Here is a 17,024-nt window from a genome sequence, read left to right as displayed (position 1 = left end):
CCTTTGTATTTAAATCAATTTCTTCACTTCCTTTGATGTTCAGTAGGTCCAAAAATGCTCGACAAGCTGTTTTTAAGGCATTTTTTGAGTTTTGAAAAAAAACTGCATTTTTCGCCATTTTGAGTCAGGGCCACCCCTGTTGTTGTGTGAGGACCAGTATTTAAAAAAAAATCATCAAAATTCCAATTTTGTATTTAAATCAATTCCTTCACTTCCTTTGATGTTCAGTAGGTCCAAAGAAGCTACACAAGCTGTTTTTAAGGCATTTTTTGAGTTTTGAAAAAAAAGTCATTTTATGCCATTTTGAGTCAGGGCAACCCCTATATTCATGTCAGGACCAATTTTTCAAAAAATCACCAAAATTCCAATTTTGTACTTAAATCAATTTCTTCACTTCCTTTGATGTTCAGTAGGTCCAAAAATGCTCGACTAACAGTTTTTAAGGCATTTTTTGAGTTTTGAAAAAAAATAATTTTTTTCCCAATTTTGAGTCAGGGCAACCCCTGTTGTTGTGTGAGGACCAGTATTTCAAAAAAAAATCATCAAAATTCCAATTTTGTATTTAATTCAATTCCTTCACTTCCTTTCATGTTCAATAGGTCCAAAGATGCTAGACAAGCTGTTTTTAAGGCACTTTTTTAGTTTTGAAAAAAACGGCATTTTTTGCCATTTTGAGTCAGGGCCACCCCTGTTGTTGTGTGAGGACCAGTTTTTCAAAAAATCACCAAAATTCCAAATTTGTATTTAAATCAATTTCTTCACTTCCTTTGATGTTCAGTAGGTCCAAAGATGCTAGACAAGCTGTTTTTAAGGCATTTTTTGAGTTTTGAAAAAAAAGTCATTTTTTGCCATTTTGAGTCAGGGCAACCCCTGTATTCGTGTCAGGACCAATTTTTCAAAAAATCACCAAAATTCCAATTTTGTATTTAAATCAATATCTTCACTTTCTTTGATGTTCAGTAGGTTCAAAGATGCTACACAGGCTGTTTTTAAGGCATTTTCTGAGTTTTGAAAAAAAAGTCATTTTTTTGCCATTGTGAGTCAGGGCCACCCCTGTTGTTGTGTGAGGACCAGTTTTTCAAAAAATCACCAAAATTCCAATTTTGTATTTAAATCAATTTCTTCACTTCCTTTGATGTTCAGTAGGTCCAAAGATGCTAGACAAGCTGTTTTTAAGGCATTTTTTGAGTTTTGAAAAAAAAGTCATTTTTTGTCATTTTGAGTCAGGGAAACCCCTGTATTCGTGTCAGGACCAATTTTTCAAAAAATCACCAAAATTCCAATTTTGTATTTAAATCAATTTCTTCACTTCCTTTGATGTTCAGAAGGTCCAAAGAAGCTACACAAGCTGTTTTTAAGGCATTTTTTGAGTTTTGAAAAAAAACTGCATTTTTCGCCATTTTGAGTCAGGGAAACCCTGTTGTTGTGTGAGGACCAGTTTTTCAAAAAATCACCAAAATTCCACCTTTGTATTTAAATCAATTTCTTCACTTCCTTTGATGTTCAGAAGGTCCAAAGAAGCTACACAAGCTGTTTTTAAGGCATTTTCTGAGTTTTGAAAAAAAAGTCATTTTTTTGCCATTGTGAGTCAGGGACACCCCGTTGTTGTGTGAGGACCAGTTTTTCAAAAAATCACCAAAATTCCAAATTTGTATTTAAATCAATTTCTTCACTTCCTTTGATGTTCAGTAGGTCCAAAGAGGCTACACAAGCTGTTTTTAAGGCATTTTTTGAGTTTTGAAAAAAAAAGTCATTTTTTGCCATTTTGAGTCAGGGCAACCCCTGTATTGGTGTCAGGACCAATTTTTCAAAAAATCACCAAAATTCTAATTTTGTATTTAAATCAATTTCTTCACTTCCTTTGATGTTCAGAAGGTCCAAAGAAGCTACACAAGCTGTTTTTAAGGCATTTTTTGAGTTTTGAAAAAAAAACTGCATTTTTCGCCATTTTGAGTCAGGGACACCCCGTTGTTGTGTGAGGACCAGTTTTTCAAAAAATCACCAAAATTCCAATTTTGTATTTAAATCAATTTCTTCACTTCCTTTGATGTTCAGAAGGTCCAAATAAGCTACACAAGCTGTTTTTAAGGCATTTTTTGAGTTTTGAAAAAAAATCATTTTTTGCCAATTTTGAGTCAGGGCAACCCCTGTTGTTGTGTGAGGACCAGTATTTCAAAAAAAAAATCACCAAAATTCCAATTTTGTATTTAAATCAATTTCTTCACTTCCGTTGATGTTCAGAAGGTCCAAAGAAGCTACACAAGCTGTTTTTAAGGCATTTTTTGAGTTTTGAAAAAAAAATCATTTTTGGCCAATTTTGAGTCAGGGCAACCCCTGTTGTTGTGTGAGGACCAGTTTTTCAAAAAAAAATCACCAAAATTCCACCTTTGTATTTAAATCAATTTCTTCACTTCCTTTGATGTTCAGTAGGTCCAAAAATGCTCGACAAACAGTTTTTAAGGCATTTTTTGAGTTTTGAAAAAAAACTGCATTTTTTGCCAATTTTGAGTCAGGGCAACCCCTGTATTCGTGTCAAGACCAATTTTTGAAAAAATCACCAAAATTCCAATTTTGTATTTAAATCAATTTCTTCACTTCCTTTGATGTTCAGAAGGTCCAAAAAAGCTACACAAGCTGTTTTTAAGGCATTTTTTGAGTTTTGAAAAAAAAATGCATTTTTCGCCATTTTGAGTCAGGGACACCCCGTTGTTGTGTGAGGACCAGTTTTTCAAAAAATCACCAAAATTCCTAATTTGTATTTAAATCAATTTCTTCACTTCCTTTGATATTCAGAAGGTCCAAAGAAGCCACACAAGCTGTTTTTAAGGCATTTTTTGAGTTTTGAAAAAAAATCATTTTTTGCCAATTTTGAGTCAGGGCAACCCCTGTTGTTGTGTGAGGACCAGTATTTCAAAAAAAAAATCACCAAAATTCCAATTTTGTATTTAAATCAATTTCTTCACTTCCGTTGATGTTCAGAAGGTCCAAAGAAGCTACACAAGCTGTTTTTAAGGCATTTTTTGAGTTTTGAAAAAAAAATCATTTTTGGCCAATTTTGAGTCAGGGCAACCCCTGTTGTTGTGTGAGGACCAGTTTTTCAAAAAAAAATCACCAAAATTCCACCTTTGTATTTAAATCAATTTCTTCACTTCCTTTGATGTTCAGTAGGTCCAAAAATGCTCGACAAACAGTTTTTAAGGCATTTTTTGAGTTTTGAAAAAAAACTGCATTTTTTGCCAATTTTGAGTCAGGGCAACCCCTGTATTCGTGTCAGGACCAATTTTTGAAAAAATCACCAAAATTCCAATTTTGTATTTAAATCAATTTCTTCACTTACTTTGATGTTCAGAAGGTCCAAAGAAGCTACACAAGCTGTTTTTAAGGCATTTTTTGAGTTTTGAAAAAAAACTGCATTTTTCGCCATTTTGAGTCAGGGACACCCCGTTGTTGTGTGAGGACCAGTTTTTCAAAAAATCACCAAAATTCCTAATTTGTATTTAAATCAATTTCTTCACTTCCTTTGATATTCAGAAGGTCCAAAGAAGCCACACAAGCTGTTTTTAAGGCATTTTTTGAGTTTTGAAAAAAAATCATTTTTTGCCAATTTTGAGTCAGGGCAACCCCTGTTGTTGTGTGAGGACCAGTCTTTCAAAAAAAAATCACCAAAATTCCACCTTTGTATTTAAATCAATTTCTTCACTTCCTTTGATGTTCAGTAGGTCCAAAAATGCCCGACAAGCTGTTTTTAAGGCATTTTTTGAGTTTTGAAAAAAAACTGCATTTTTCGCCATTTTGAGTCAGGGCCACCCCTGTTGTTGTGTGAGGACCAGTATTTCAAAAAAATCATCAAAATTCCAATTTTGTATTTAAATCAATTCCTTCACTTCCTTTGATGTTCAGTAGGTCCAAAGAAGCTACACAAGCTGTTTTTAAGGCATTTTTTGAGTTTTGAAAAAAAAGTCATTTTATGCCATTTTGAGTCAGGGCAACCCCTATATTCATGTCAGGACCAATTTTTCAAAAAATCACCAAAATTCCAATTTTGTACTTAAATCAATTTCTTCACTTCCTTTGATGTTCAGTAGGTCCAAAAATGCTCGACAAACAGTTTTTAAGGCATTTTTTGAGTTTTGAAAAAAAACTGCATTTTTCGCCATTTTGAGTCAGGGCCACCCCTGTTGTTGTGTGAGGACCAGTTTTTCAAAAAATCACCAAAATTCCAAATTTGTATTTAAATCAATTTCTTCACTTCCTTTGATGTTCAGAAGGTCCAAAGAAGCTACACATGCTGTTTTTAAGGCATTTTTTGAGTTTTGAAAAAAAATCATTTTTTGCCAATTTTGAGTCAGGGCAACCCCTGTTGTTGTGTGAGGACCAGTATTTCAAAAAAAAAAATCATCAAAATTCCAATTTTGTATTTAATTCAATTCCTTCACTTCCTTTGATGTTCAATAGGTCCAAAGGAGCTACACAAGCTGTTTTTAAGGCATTTTTTTAGTCTTGAAAAAAAACGGCATTTTTTGCCATTTTGAGTCAGGGCCACCCCTGTTGTTGTGTGAGGACCAGTTTTTCAAAAAATCACCAAAATTCCAATTTTGTATTTAAATCAATTTCTTCACTTCCTTTGATGTTCAGTAGGTCCAAAGATGCTAGACAAGCTGTTTTTAAGGCATTTTTTGAGTTTTGAAAAAAAACTACATTTTTCGTCATTTTGAGTCAGGGAAACCCCTGTTGTTGTGTGAGGACCAGTTTTTCATAAAATCACCAAAATTCCAAATTTGTATTTAAATCAATTTCTTCACTTCCTTTGATGTTCAGAAGGTCCAAAGAAGCTACACAAGCTGTTTTTAAGGCATTTTTTGAGTTTTGAAAAAAAACTGCATTTTTCGCCATTTTGAGTCAGGGCAACCCCTGTATTGGTGTCAGGACCAATTTTTCAAAAAATCACCAAAATTCCAATTTTGTATTTAAATCAATTTCTTCACTTACTTTGATGTTCAGAAGGTCCAAAGGAGCTACACAAGCTGTTTTTAAGGCATTTTTTGAGTTTTGAAAAAAAAACTGCATTTTTCGCCATTTTGAGTCAGGGACACCCCGTTGTTGTGTGAGGACCAGTTTTTCAAAAAATCACCAAAATTCCAATTTTGTATTTAAATCAATTTCTTCACTTCCTTTGATGTTCAGAAGGTCCAAATAAGCTACACAAGCTGTTTTTAAGGCATTTTTTGAGTTTTGAAAAAAAATCATTTTTTGCCAATTTTGAGTCAGGGCAACCCCTGTTGTTGTGTGAGGACCAGTATTTCAAAAAAAAAATCACCAAAATTCCAATTTTGTATTTAAATCAATTTCTTCACTTCCTTTGATGTTCAGAAGGTCCAAAGAAGCTACACAAGCTGTTTTTAAGGCATTTTTTGAGTTTTGAAAAAAAAATGCATTTTTCGCCATTTTGAGTCAGGGCCACCGCTGTTGTTGTGTGAGGACCAGTTTTTCAAAAAAATCACCAAAATTCCAATTTTGTATTTAAATCAATTTCTTCACTTCCTTTGATGTTCAGAAGGTCCAAAGAAGCTACACAAGCTGTTTTTAAGGCATTTTTTGAGTTTTGAAAAAAAACTGCATTTTTCGCCATTTTGAGTCAGGGACACCCCGTTGTTGTGTGAGGACCAGTTTTTCAAAAAATCACCAAAATTCCTAATTTGTATTTAAATCAATTTCTTCACTTCCTTTGATATTCAGAAGGTCCAAAGAAGCCACACAAGCTGTTTTTAAGGCATTTTTTGAGTTTTGAAAAAAAATCATTTTTTGCCAATTTTGAGTCAGGGCAACCCCTGTTGTTGTGTGAGGACCAGTCTTTCAAAAAAAAATCACCAAAATTCCACCTTTGTATTTAAATCAATTTCTTCACTTCCTTTGATGTTCAGTAGGTCCAAAAATGCTCGACAAGCTGTTTTTAAGGCATTTTTTGTGTTTTGAAAAAAAACTGCATTTTTCGCCATTTTGAGTCAGGGCCACCCCTGTTGGTGTGTGAGGACCAGTATTTCAAAAAAATCATCAAAATTCCAATTTTGTATTTAAATCAATTCCTTCACTTCCTTTGATGTTCAGTAGGTCCAAAGAAGCACCACAAGCTGTTTTTAAGGCATTTTTTGAGTTTTGAAAAAAAACTGCATTTTTCGTCATTTTGAGTCAGGGAAACCCCTGTTGTTGTGTGAGGACCAGTTTTTCATAAAATCACCAAAATTCCAAATTTGTATTTAAATCAATTTCTTCACTTCCTTTGATGTTCAGAAGGTCCAAAGAAGCTACACAAGCTGTTTTTAAGGCATTTTTTGAGTTTTGAAAAAAAACTGCATTTTTCGCCATTTTGAGTCAGGGCAACCCCTGTATTGGTGTCAGGACCAATTTTTCAAAAAATCACCAAAATTCCAATTTTGTATTTAAATCAATTTCTTCACTTACTTTGATGTTCAGAAGGTCCAAAGGAGCTACACAAGCTGTTTTTAAGGCATTTTTTGAGTTTTGAAAAAAAAACTGCATTTTTCGCCATTTTGAGTCAGGGACACCCCGTTGTTGTGTGAGGACCAGTTTTTCAAAAAATCACCAAAATTCCAATTTTGTATTTAAATCAATTTCTTCACTTCCTTTGATGTTCAGAAGGTCCAAATAAGCTACACAAGCTGTTTTTAAGGCATTTTTTGAGTTTTGAAAAAAAATCATTTTTTGCCAATTTTGAGTCAGGGCAACCCCTGTTGTTGTGTGAGGACCAGTATTTCAAAAAAAAAATCACCAAAATTCCAATTTTGTATTTAAATCAATTTCTTCACTTCCTTTGATGTTCAGAAGGTCCAAAGAAGCTACACAAGCTGTTTTTAAGGCATTTTTTGAGTTTTGAAAAAAAAATGCATTTTTCGCCATTTTGAGTCAGGGCCACCGCTGTTGTTGTGTGAGGACCAGTTTTTCAAAAAAATCACCAAAATTCCAATTTTGTATTTAAATCAATTTCTTCACTTCCTTTGATGTTCAGAAGGTCCAAAGAAGCTACACAAGCTGTTTTTAAGGCATTTTTTGAGTTTTGAAAAAAAACTGCATTTTTCGCCATTTTGAGTCAGGGACACCCCTGTTGTTGTGTGAGGACCAGTTTTTCAAAAAATCACCAAAATTCCAATTTTGTATTTAAATCAATTCCTTCACTTCCTTTGATGTTCAGAAGGTCCAAATAAGCTACACAAGCTGTTTTTAAGGCATTTTTTGAGTTTTGAAAAAAAATCATTTTTTGCCAATTTTGAGTCAGGGCAACCCCTGTTGTTGTGTGAGGACCAGTATTTCAAAAAAAAAATCACCAAAATTCCAATTTTGTATTTAAATCAATTTCTTCACTTCCGTTGATGTTCAGAAGGTCCAAAGAAGCTACACAAGCTGTTTTTAAGGCATTTTTTGAGTTTTGAAAAAAAACTGCATTTTTCGCCATTTTGAGTCAGGGCCACCCCTGTTGTTGTGTGAGGACCAGTTTTTCAAAAAAATCACCAAAATTCCAATTTTGTATTTAAATCAATTCCTTCACTTCCTTTGATGTTCAGTAGGTCCAAAGAAGCACCACAAGCTGTTTTTAAGGCATTTTTTGAGTTTTGAAAAAAAATCATTTTTACCCAATTTTGAGTCAGGGCAACCCCTGTTGTTGTGTGAGGACCAGTATTTCAAAAAAAAATCATCAAAATTACAATTTGGTATTTAATTCAATTCCTTCACTTCCTTTGATGTTCAATAGGTCCAAAGATGCTAGACAAGCTGTTTTTAAGGCATTTTTTTACTTTTGAAAAAAACGGCATTTTTTGCCATTTTGAGTCAGGGCAACCCCTGTATTCGTGTCAGGACCAATTTTTAAAAAAATCACCAAAATTCCAATTTTGTATTTAAATCAATTTCTTCACTTCCTTTGATGTTCAGAAGGTCCAAAAAAGCTACACAAGCTGTTTTTAAGGCATTTTTTGAGTTTTGAAAAAAAAAACTGCATTTTTCGCCATTTTGAGTCAGGGACACCCCGTTGTTGTGTGAGGACCAGTTTTTCAAAAAAAAATCACCAAAATTCCACCTTTGTATTTAAATCAATTTCTTCACTTCCTTTGATGTTCATTAGGTCCAAAAATGCTCGACAAATATTTTTTAAGGCATTTTTTGAGTTTTGAAAAAAAACTGCATTTTTCGCCATTTTGAGTCAGGGCCACCCCTGTTGTTGTGTGAGGACCAGTTTTTCAAAAAATCACCAAAATTCCAAATTTGTATTTAAATCAATTTCTTCACTTCCTTTGATGTTCAGTACATCCAAAGATGCTAGACAAGCTGTTTTTAAGGCATTTTTTGAGTTTTGAAAAAAAAGTCATTTTTTGCCATTTTGAGTCAGGGACAACCCTGTATTCGTGTCACGACCAATTTTTCAAAAAATCACCAAAATTCCAATTTTGTATTTAAATCAATTTCTTCACTTCCTTTGATGTTCAGAAGCTCCAAAGAAGCTACACAAGCTGTTTTTAAGGCATTTTTTGAGTTTTGAAAAAAAATCATTTTTGGCCAATTTTGAGTCAGGGCAACCCCTGTTGTTGTGTGAGGACTAGTATTTTAAAAAAAAAATCATCAAAATTCCAATTTTGTATTTTATTCAATTCCTTCACTTCCTTTGATGTTCAATAGGTCCAAAGATGCTAGACAAGCTGTTTTTAAGGCATTTTTTTAGTTTTGAAAAAAAAACGGCATTTTTTGCCATTTTGAGTCAGGGCCACCCCTGTTGTTGTGTGAGGACCAGTTTTTCAAAAAATCACCAAAATTCCAAATTTGTATTTAAATCAATTTCTTCACTTCCTTTGATGTTCAGAAGGTCCAAAGAAGCTAGACAAGCTGTTTTTAAGGCATTTTTTGAGTTTTGAAAAAAAAGTCATTTTTTGCCAATTTTGAGTCACGGCAACCCCTGTATTCGTGTCAGGACCAATTTTTGAAAAAATCACCAAAATTCCAATTTTGTATTTAAACCAATTTCTTCACTTCCTTTGATGTTCAGTAGGTCCAAAAATGCTCGACAAACAGTTTTTAAGGCATTTTTTGAGTTTTGAAAAAAAACGGCATTTTTTGCCATTTTGAGTCAGGGCCACCCCTGTTGTTGTGTGAGGACCAGTTTTTCAAAAAATCACCAAAATTCCAATTTTGTATTTAAATCAATTTCTTCACTTCCTTTGATGTTCAGAAGGTCCAAAGAAGCTACACAAGCTGTTTTTAAGGCATTTTTTGAGTTTTGAAAAAAAATCATTTTTTGCCAATTTTGAGTCAGGGCAACCCCTGATGTTGTGTGAGGACCAGTTTTTCAAAAAAAATCACCAAAATTCCACCTTTGTATTTAAATCAATTTCTTCACTTCCTTTGATGTTCAGTAGGTCCAAAAATGCTCGACAAACAGTTTTTAAGGCATTTTTTGAGTTTTGAAAAAAAACTGAATTTTTCGCCAATTTTGAGTCAGGCCCATCCATGTACTCGTGTTAGGACCAGTTTTTCAAAAAAAAAATCACCAAAATTCCAATTTTGTATTTAAATCAATTTCTTCACTTCCTTTGATTTTCAGTAGGTCCAAAGATGCTAGAAAGGCGGTTTTTAAGGCATTTCTTGAGTTTTGAAAAAAAAAGTCATTTTTTGCCATTTTGAGTCAGGGCCACCCCTGTATTCACATCACGACCAATTTTTCAAAAAATCACCAAAATTCCAATTTTGTATTTAAATCAATTTCTTCTCTTCCTTTGATGTTCAGAAGGTCCAAAGAAGCTACACAAGCTGTTTTTAAGGCATTTTTTGAGTTTTGAAAAAAAACTGCATTTTTCGCCATTTTGAGTCAGGGACACCCCGTTGTTGTGTGAGGACCAGTTTTTCAAAAAATCACCAAAATTCCAAATTTGTATTTAAATCAATTTCTTCACTTCCTTTGATGTTCAGTAGGTCCAAAGATGCTAGACAAGCTGTTTTTAAGGCATTTTTTGAGTTTTGAAAAAAAAGTCATTTTTTGCCATTTTGAGTCAGGGCAACCCCTGTATTCGTGTCAGGACCAATTTTTCAAAAAATCACCAAAATTCCAATTTTGTATTTAAATCAATTTCTTCACTTCCTTTGATGTTCAGAAGGTCCAAAGAAGCTACACAAGCTGTTTTTAAGGCATTTTTTGAGTTTTGAAAAAAAACTGCATTTTTCGCCATTTTGAGTCAGGGCAACCCCTGTATTGGTGTCAGGACCAATTTTTCAAAAAATCACCAAAATTCCAATTTTGTATTTAAATCAATTTCTTCACTTACTTTGATGTTCAGAAGGTCCAAAGGAGCTACACAAGCTGTTTTTAAGGCATTTTTTTGAGTTTTGAAAAAAAAACTGCATTTTTCGCCATTTTGAGTCAGGGACACCCCGTTGTTGTGTGAGGACCAGTTTTTCAAAAAATCACCAAAATTCCAATTTTGTATTTAAATCAATTCCTTCACTTCCTTTGATGTTCAGAAGGTCCAAATAAGCTACACAAGCTGTTTTTAAGGCATTTTTTGAGTTTTGAAAAAAAATCATTTTTTGCCAATTTTGAGTCAGGGCAACCCCTGTTGTTGTGTGAGGACCAGTATTTCAAAAAAAAAAATCACCAAAATTCCAATTTTGTATTTAAATCAATTTCTTCACTTCCGTTGATGTTCAGAAGGTCCAAAGAAGCTACACAAGCTGTTTTTAAGGCATTTTTTGAGTTTTGAAAAAAAAATGCATTTTTCGCCATTTTGAGTCAGGGCCACCCCTGTTGTTGTGTGAGGACCAGTTTTTCAAAAAAATCACCAAAATTCCAATTTTGTATTTAAATCAATTCCTTCACTTCCTTTGATGTTCAGTAGGTCCAAAGAAGCACCACAAGCTGTTTTTAAGGCATTTTTTGAGTTTTGAAAAAAAATCATTTTTTCCCAATTTTGAGTCAGGGCAACCCCTGTTGTTGTGTGAGGACCAGTATTTCAAAAAAAAATCATCAAAATTACAATTTGGTATTTAATTCAATTCCTTCACTTCCTTTGATGTTCAATAGGTCCAAAGATGCTAGACAAGCTGTTTTTAAGGCATTTTTTTACTTTTGAAAAAAACGGCATTTTTTGCCATTTTGAGTCAGGGCAACCCCTGTATTCGTGTCAGGACCAATTTTTAAAAAAATCACCAAAATTCCAATTTTGTATTTAAATCCATTTCTTCACTTCCTTTGATGTTCAGAAGGTCCAAAAAAGCTACACAAGCTGTTTTTAAGGCATTTTTTGAGTTTTGAAAAAAAAAACTGCATTTTTCGCCATTTTGAGTCAGGGACACCCCGTTGTTGTGTGAGGACCAGTTTTTCAAAAAAAAATCACCAAAATTCCACCTTTGTATTTAAATCAATTTCTTCACTTCCTTTGATGTTCATTAGGTCCAAAAATGCTCGACAAATATTTTTTAAGGCATTTTTTGAGTTTTGAAAAAAAACTGCATTTTTCGCCATTTTGAGTCAGGGCCACCCCTGTTGTTGTGTGAGGACCAGTTTTTCAAAAAATCACCAAAATTCCAAATTTGTATTTAAATCAATTTCTTCACTTCCTTTGATGTTCAGTACGTCCAAAGATGCTAGACAAGCTGTTTTTAAGGCATTTTTTGAGTTTTGAAAACAAAGTCATTTTTTGCCATTTTGAGTCAGGGACAACCCTGTATTCGTGTCACGACCAATTTTTCAAAAAATCACCAAAATTCCAATTTTGTATTTAAATCAATTTCTTCACTTCCTTTGATGTTCAGAAGCTCCAAAGAAGCTACACAAGCTGTTTTTAAGGCATTTTTTGAGTTTTGAAAAAAAATCATTTTTGGCCAATTTTGAGTCAGGGCAACCCCTGTTGTTGTGTGAGGACTAGTATTTTAAAAAAAAAATCATCAAAATTCCAATTTTGTATTTTATTCAATTCCTTCACTTCCTTTGATGTTCAATAGGTCCAAAGATGCTAGACAAGCTGTTTTTAAGGCATTTTTTTAGTTTTGAAAAAAAAACGGCATTTTTTGCCATTTTGAGTCAGGGCCACCCCTGTTGTTGTGTGAGGACCAGTTTTTCAAAAAATCACCAAAATTCCAAATTTGTATTTAAATCAATTTCTTCACTTCCTTTGATGTTCAGAAGGTCCAAAGAAGCTAGACAAGCTGTTTTTAAGGCATTTTTTGAGTTTTGAAAAAAAAGTCATTTTTTGCCAATTTTGAGTCACGGCAACCCCTGTATTCGTGTCAGGACCAATTTTTGAAAAAATCACCAAAATTCCAATTTTGTATTTAAACCAATTTCTTCACTTCCTTTGATGTTCAGTTGGTCCAAAAATGCTCGACAAACAGTTTTTAAGGCATTTTTTGAGTTTTGAAAAAAAACGGCATTTTTTGCCATTTTGAGTCAGGGCCACCCCTGTTGTTGTGTGAGGACCAGTTTTTCAAAAAATCACCAAAATTCCAATTTTGTATTTAAATCAATTTCTTCACTTCCTTTGATGTTCAGAAGGTCCAAAGAAGCTACACAAGCTGTTTTTAAGGCATTTTTTGAGTTTTGAAAAAAAATCATTTTTTGCCAATTTTGAGTCAGGGCAACCCCTGATGTTGTGTGAGGACCAGTTTTTCAAAAAAAATCACCAAAATTCCACCTTTGTATTTAAATCAATTTCTTCACTTCCTTTGATGTTCAGTAGGTCCAAAAATGCTCGACAAACAGTTTTTAAGGCATTTTTTGAGTTTTGAAAAAAAACTGAATTTTTCGCCAATTTTGAGTCAGGCCCATCCATGTACTCGTGTTAGGACCAGTTTTTCAAAAAAAAAATCACCAAAATTCCAATTTTGTATTTAAATCAATTTCTTCACTTCCTTTGATTTTCAGTAGGTCCAAAGATGCTAGAAAGGCGGTTTTTAAGGCATTTCTTGAGTTTTGAAAAAAAAAGTCATTTTTTGCCATTTTGAGTCAGGGCCACCCCTGTATTCACATCACGACCAATTTTTCAAAAAATCACCAAAATTCCAATTTTGTATTTAAATCAATTTCTTCTCTTCCTTTGATGTTCAGAAGGTCCAAAGAAGCTACACAAGCTGTTTTTAAGGCATTTTTTGAGTTTTGAAAAAAAACTGCATTTTTCGCCATTTTGAGTCAGGGACACCCCGTTGTTGTGTGAGGACCAGTTTTTCAAAAAATCACCAAAATTCCAAATTTGTATTTAAATCAATTTCTTCACTTCCTTTGATGTTCAGTAGGTCCAAAGATGCTAGACAAGCTGTTTTTAAGGCATTTTTTGAGTTTTGAAAAAAAAGTCATTTTTTGCCATTTTGAGTCAGGGCAACCCCTGTATTCGTGTCAGGACCAATTTTTCAAAAAATCACCAAAATTCCAATTTTGTATTTAAATCAATTTCTTCACTTCCTTTGATGTTCAGAAGGTCCAAAGAAGCTACACAAGCTGTTTTTAAGGCATTTTTTGAGTTTTGAAAAAAAACTGAATTTTTCGCCAATTTTGAGTCAGGCCCATCCATGTACTCGTGTTAGGACCAGTTTTTCAAAAAAAAAATCACCAAAATTCCAATTTTGTATTTAAATCAATTTCTTCACTTCCTTTGATTTTCAGTAGGTCCAAAGATGCTAGAAAGGCGGTTTTTAAGGCATTTCTTGAGTTTTGAAAAAAAAAGTCATTTTTTGCCATTTTGAGTCAGGGCCACCCCTGTATTCACATCACGACCAATTTTTCAAAAAATCACCAAAATTCCAATTTTGTATTTAAATCAATTTCTTCTCTTCCTTTGATGTTCAGAAGGTCCAAAGAAGCTACACAAGCTGTTTTTAAGGCATTTTTTGAGTTTTGAAAAAAAAACTGCATTTTTCGCCATTTTGAGTCAGGGACACCCCGTTGTTGTGTGAGGACCAGTTTTTCAAAAAATCACCAAAATTCCAAATTTGTATTTAAATCAATTTCTTCACTTCCTTTGATGTTCAGTAGGTCCAAAGATGCTAGACAAGCTGTTTTTAAGGCATTTTTTGAGTTTTGAAAAAAAAGTCATTTTTTGCCATTTTGAGTCAGGGCAACCCCTGTATTCGTGTCAGGACCAATTTTTCAAAAAATCACCAAAATTCCAATTTTGTATTTAAATCAATTTCTTCACTTCCTTTGATGTTCAGAAGGTCCAAAGAAGCTACACAAGCTGTTTTTAAGGCATTTTTTGAGTTTTGAAAAAAAACTGAATTTTTCGCCAATTTTGAGTCAGGCCCATCCATGTACTCGTGTTAGGACCAGTTTTTCAAAAAAAAATCACCAAAATTCCAATTTTGTATTTAAATCAATTTCTTCACTTCCTTTGATTTTCAGTAGGTCCAAAGATGCTAGAAAGGCGGTTTTTAAGGCATTTCTTGAGTTTTGAAAAAAAAAGTCATTTTTTGCCATTTTGAGTCAGGGCCACCCCTGTATTCACATCACGACCAATTTTTCAAAAAATCACCAAAATTCCAATTTTGTATTTAAATCAATTTCTTCTCTTCCTTTGATGTTCAGAAGGTCCAAAGAAGCTACACAAGCTGTTTTTAAGGCATTTTTTGAGTTTTGAAAAAAAACTGCATTTTTCGCCATTTTGAGTCAGGGACACCCCGTTGTTGTGTGAGGACCAGTTTTTCAAAAAATCACCAAAATTCCAAATTTGTATTTAAATCAATTTCTTCACTTCCTTTGATGTTCAGTAGGTCCAAAGATGCTAGACAAGCTGTTTTTAAGGCATTTTTTGAGTTTTGAAAAAAAAGTCATTTTTTGCCATTTTGAGTCAGGGCAACCCCTGTATTCGTGTCAGGACCAATTTTTCAAAAAATCACCAAAATTCCAATTTTGTATTTAAATCAATTTCTTCACTTCCTTTGATGTTCAGAAGGTCCAAAGAAGCTACACAAGCTGTTTTTAAAGCATTTTTTGAGTTTTGAAAAAAAATCATTTTTGCCATTTTGAGTCAAGGCCACCCCTGTTGTTGTGTGAGGACCAGTTTTTCAAAAAATCACCAAAATTCCAAATTTGTATTTAAATCAATTTCTTCACTTCCTTTGATGTTCAGTAGGTCCAAAGAAGCTACACAAGCTGTTTTTAAGGCAATTTTTGAGTTTTGAAAAAAAAAGTCATTTTTTTGCCATTTTGAGTCAGGGCCACCCCTGTATTCGAGTCAGGACAAATTTTTCAAAAAATCACCCAAATTCCAATTTTGTATTTAAATCACTTTCTTCACTTCCTTTGATGTTCAGTAGGCCCAAATAAGCTACACAAGCTGTTTTAAAGGCATTTTACATCACAGTGTGTGTGTGTGTAAGTGTGTGTGTGTGTATGTGTGCGCTAATCTATGACGATTGGGTGGGAGGGGTGGCACTTGTGTCATTACAAAGCTATCTTGTTCCTTTGACATCTGGGTCTCACACTGGTCCCTTTCTAACACGTTCCCTCTCCTGAATTGTTGGCTGAGTGGTAAACCCTTTGTTTTCCAACAGACAAAGGTTACGGCAGCTCTTAAATCCCTTTAATCTCTGTGCAAAGTATTGTACAAAATATGATCAATTGCAGGAACTGAATTGGATTATAATGTTGGTCTGCAACTTGGCAAGTAGCTGCATGCGTTTCACCTCAGTGATTTGCTGGCTGTAGTTGAGCCAGTGTCTCCTGAGTAGCAAACAAATTCAGTTGATTTAGTTCAGGAGTTTCCCTCACCATTGTCTTTTTTTTTACCCAAACACAAATATTCCCCCAGATCAAAGATTTTTTCCCGTCTTGTGCGTGACTTACTTGCCGTTTTTCTTGCAATGCTTGGTCAAATATGAGTGAATTTTCAGTGTGAATTCATTTTCATGGCCTTTACAGTGGGTTCACATTTTCAAGTTTAGAGAAACTTTATTGTTTCCTTCATCCGTCAGGCGCTTTTGTGCTGAAAACAGATTTGTCTGATTGGAGCGGGACCAAACAAGCTGGCTCGCATTTGCTTCAGCACTTGACCTCAACACCTTCTTTGATCTTAAGCTCTACAGCGATTCAGTTTTTGCTCCAAACATCCCAAATAATAAATGAGAAATCATTGTGATGCAACAGTGAATCTCTAATTCTGAGTGTTACACAGCGGTGTGTGACCATAAGACGCTGAATCAGAGTTGAAGCCGACTGTACTTGGTGGGAAGATTCCACTTTAATCCCCAGTGAAGGCATGGCTGATCTGCCATCTCTCATCTGCTCCTCCATCAGTCTCTCTCTCTCTCGTTCACAATCAGGCTGCCGTTGCCTCCGATCGCACACAAGGACATCAGAAATCAATACCAGTTAGAGGCGCAGGACTTATTAGTTGTTAAATTTCCGCACCTTGACAGCAGCTCCCCAGACCTGAAGCCCACACACACACACTTCAAGGTCTCCTTCATGTTTGAGCGGCCGCTGGAATTGATGTGCCCATGGCACCTAAACAGATTGTGTAATTACTTTTGCCCTCCTGTCTGCAACACATCTCAGTAGCAGTTGAGCTGCCACTGGCAAGAAAATATCATTTGGAATTTGTCTCAGTGACGATGGAATGAAAAAAAAGCCTGTGGTTCCCATGCAGACCAGCATTGTGGGGTCATCTTTATAATTTAAGGAATAGTCAAACAATTGCGACATCATGCCTGTAATATCTATTTATCTGTTAGTGAGCAACATGAAAAAGTCAAGGCCAGATGTTGATCAAAGTTTCAGGACATCGATTCATTTCAGCAATGAACTGATTCGTAGCTTTGTTTGGATTTCAGTATTCCCCCATTACTTTCTGTCGCTGTGGTCAACTTTCCAGCATCAATCGTGGCACACAACAATGTGGATTTAGCAACATTCCTTGTCCAACTGAACATGTCACCGTTTGGATGAAAATGAATGGCTTGGCAGAGGTATGCACTCTCCCAGTGCCTTTCCAGTTTTGTTTTTTTTGTTTTTTTGTTTTTTTTTAACCCTCAGTGATGGC

Source organism: Synchiropus splendidus, chromosome 11, assembly GCF_027744825.2.
Source record: "Synchiropus splendidus isolate RoL2022-P1 chromosome 11, RoL_Sspl_1.0, whole genome shotgun sequence".
Classification (NCBI taxonomy): Eukaryota; Metazoa; Chordata; class Actinopteri; order Syngnathiformes; family Callionymidae; genus Synchiropus; species Synchiropus splendidus.
The sequence above is the reverse complement of the archived record's forward strand: the minus strand, read 5'-3'. Positions refer to the sequence as shown.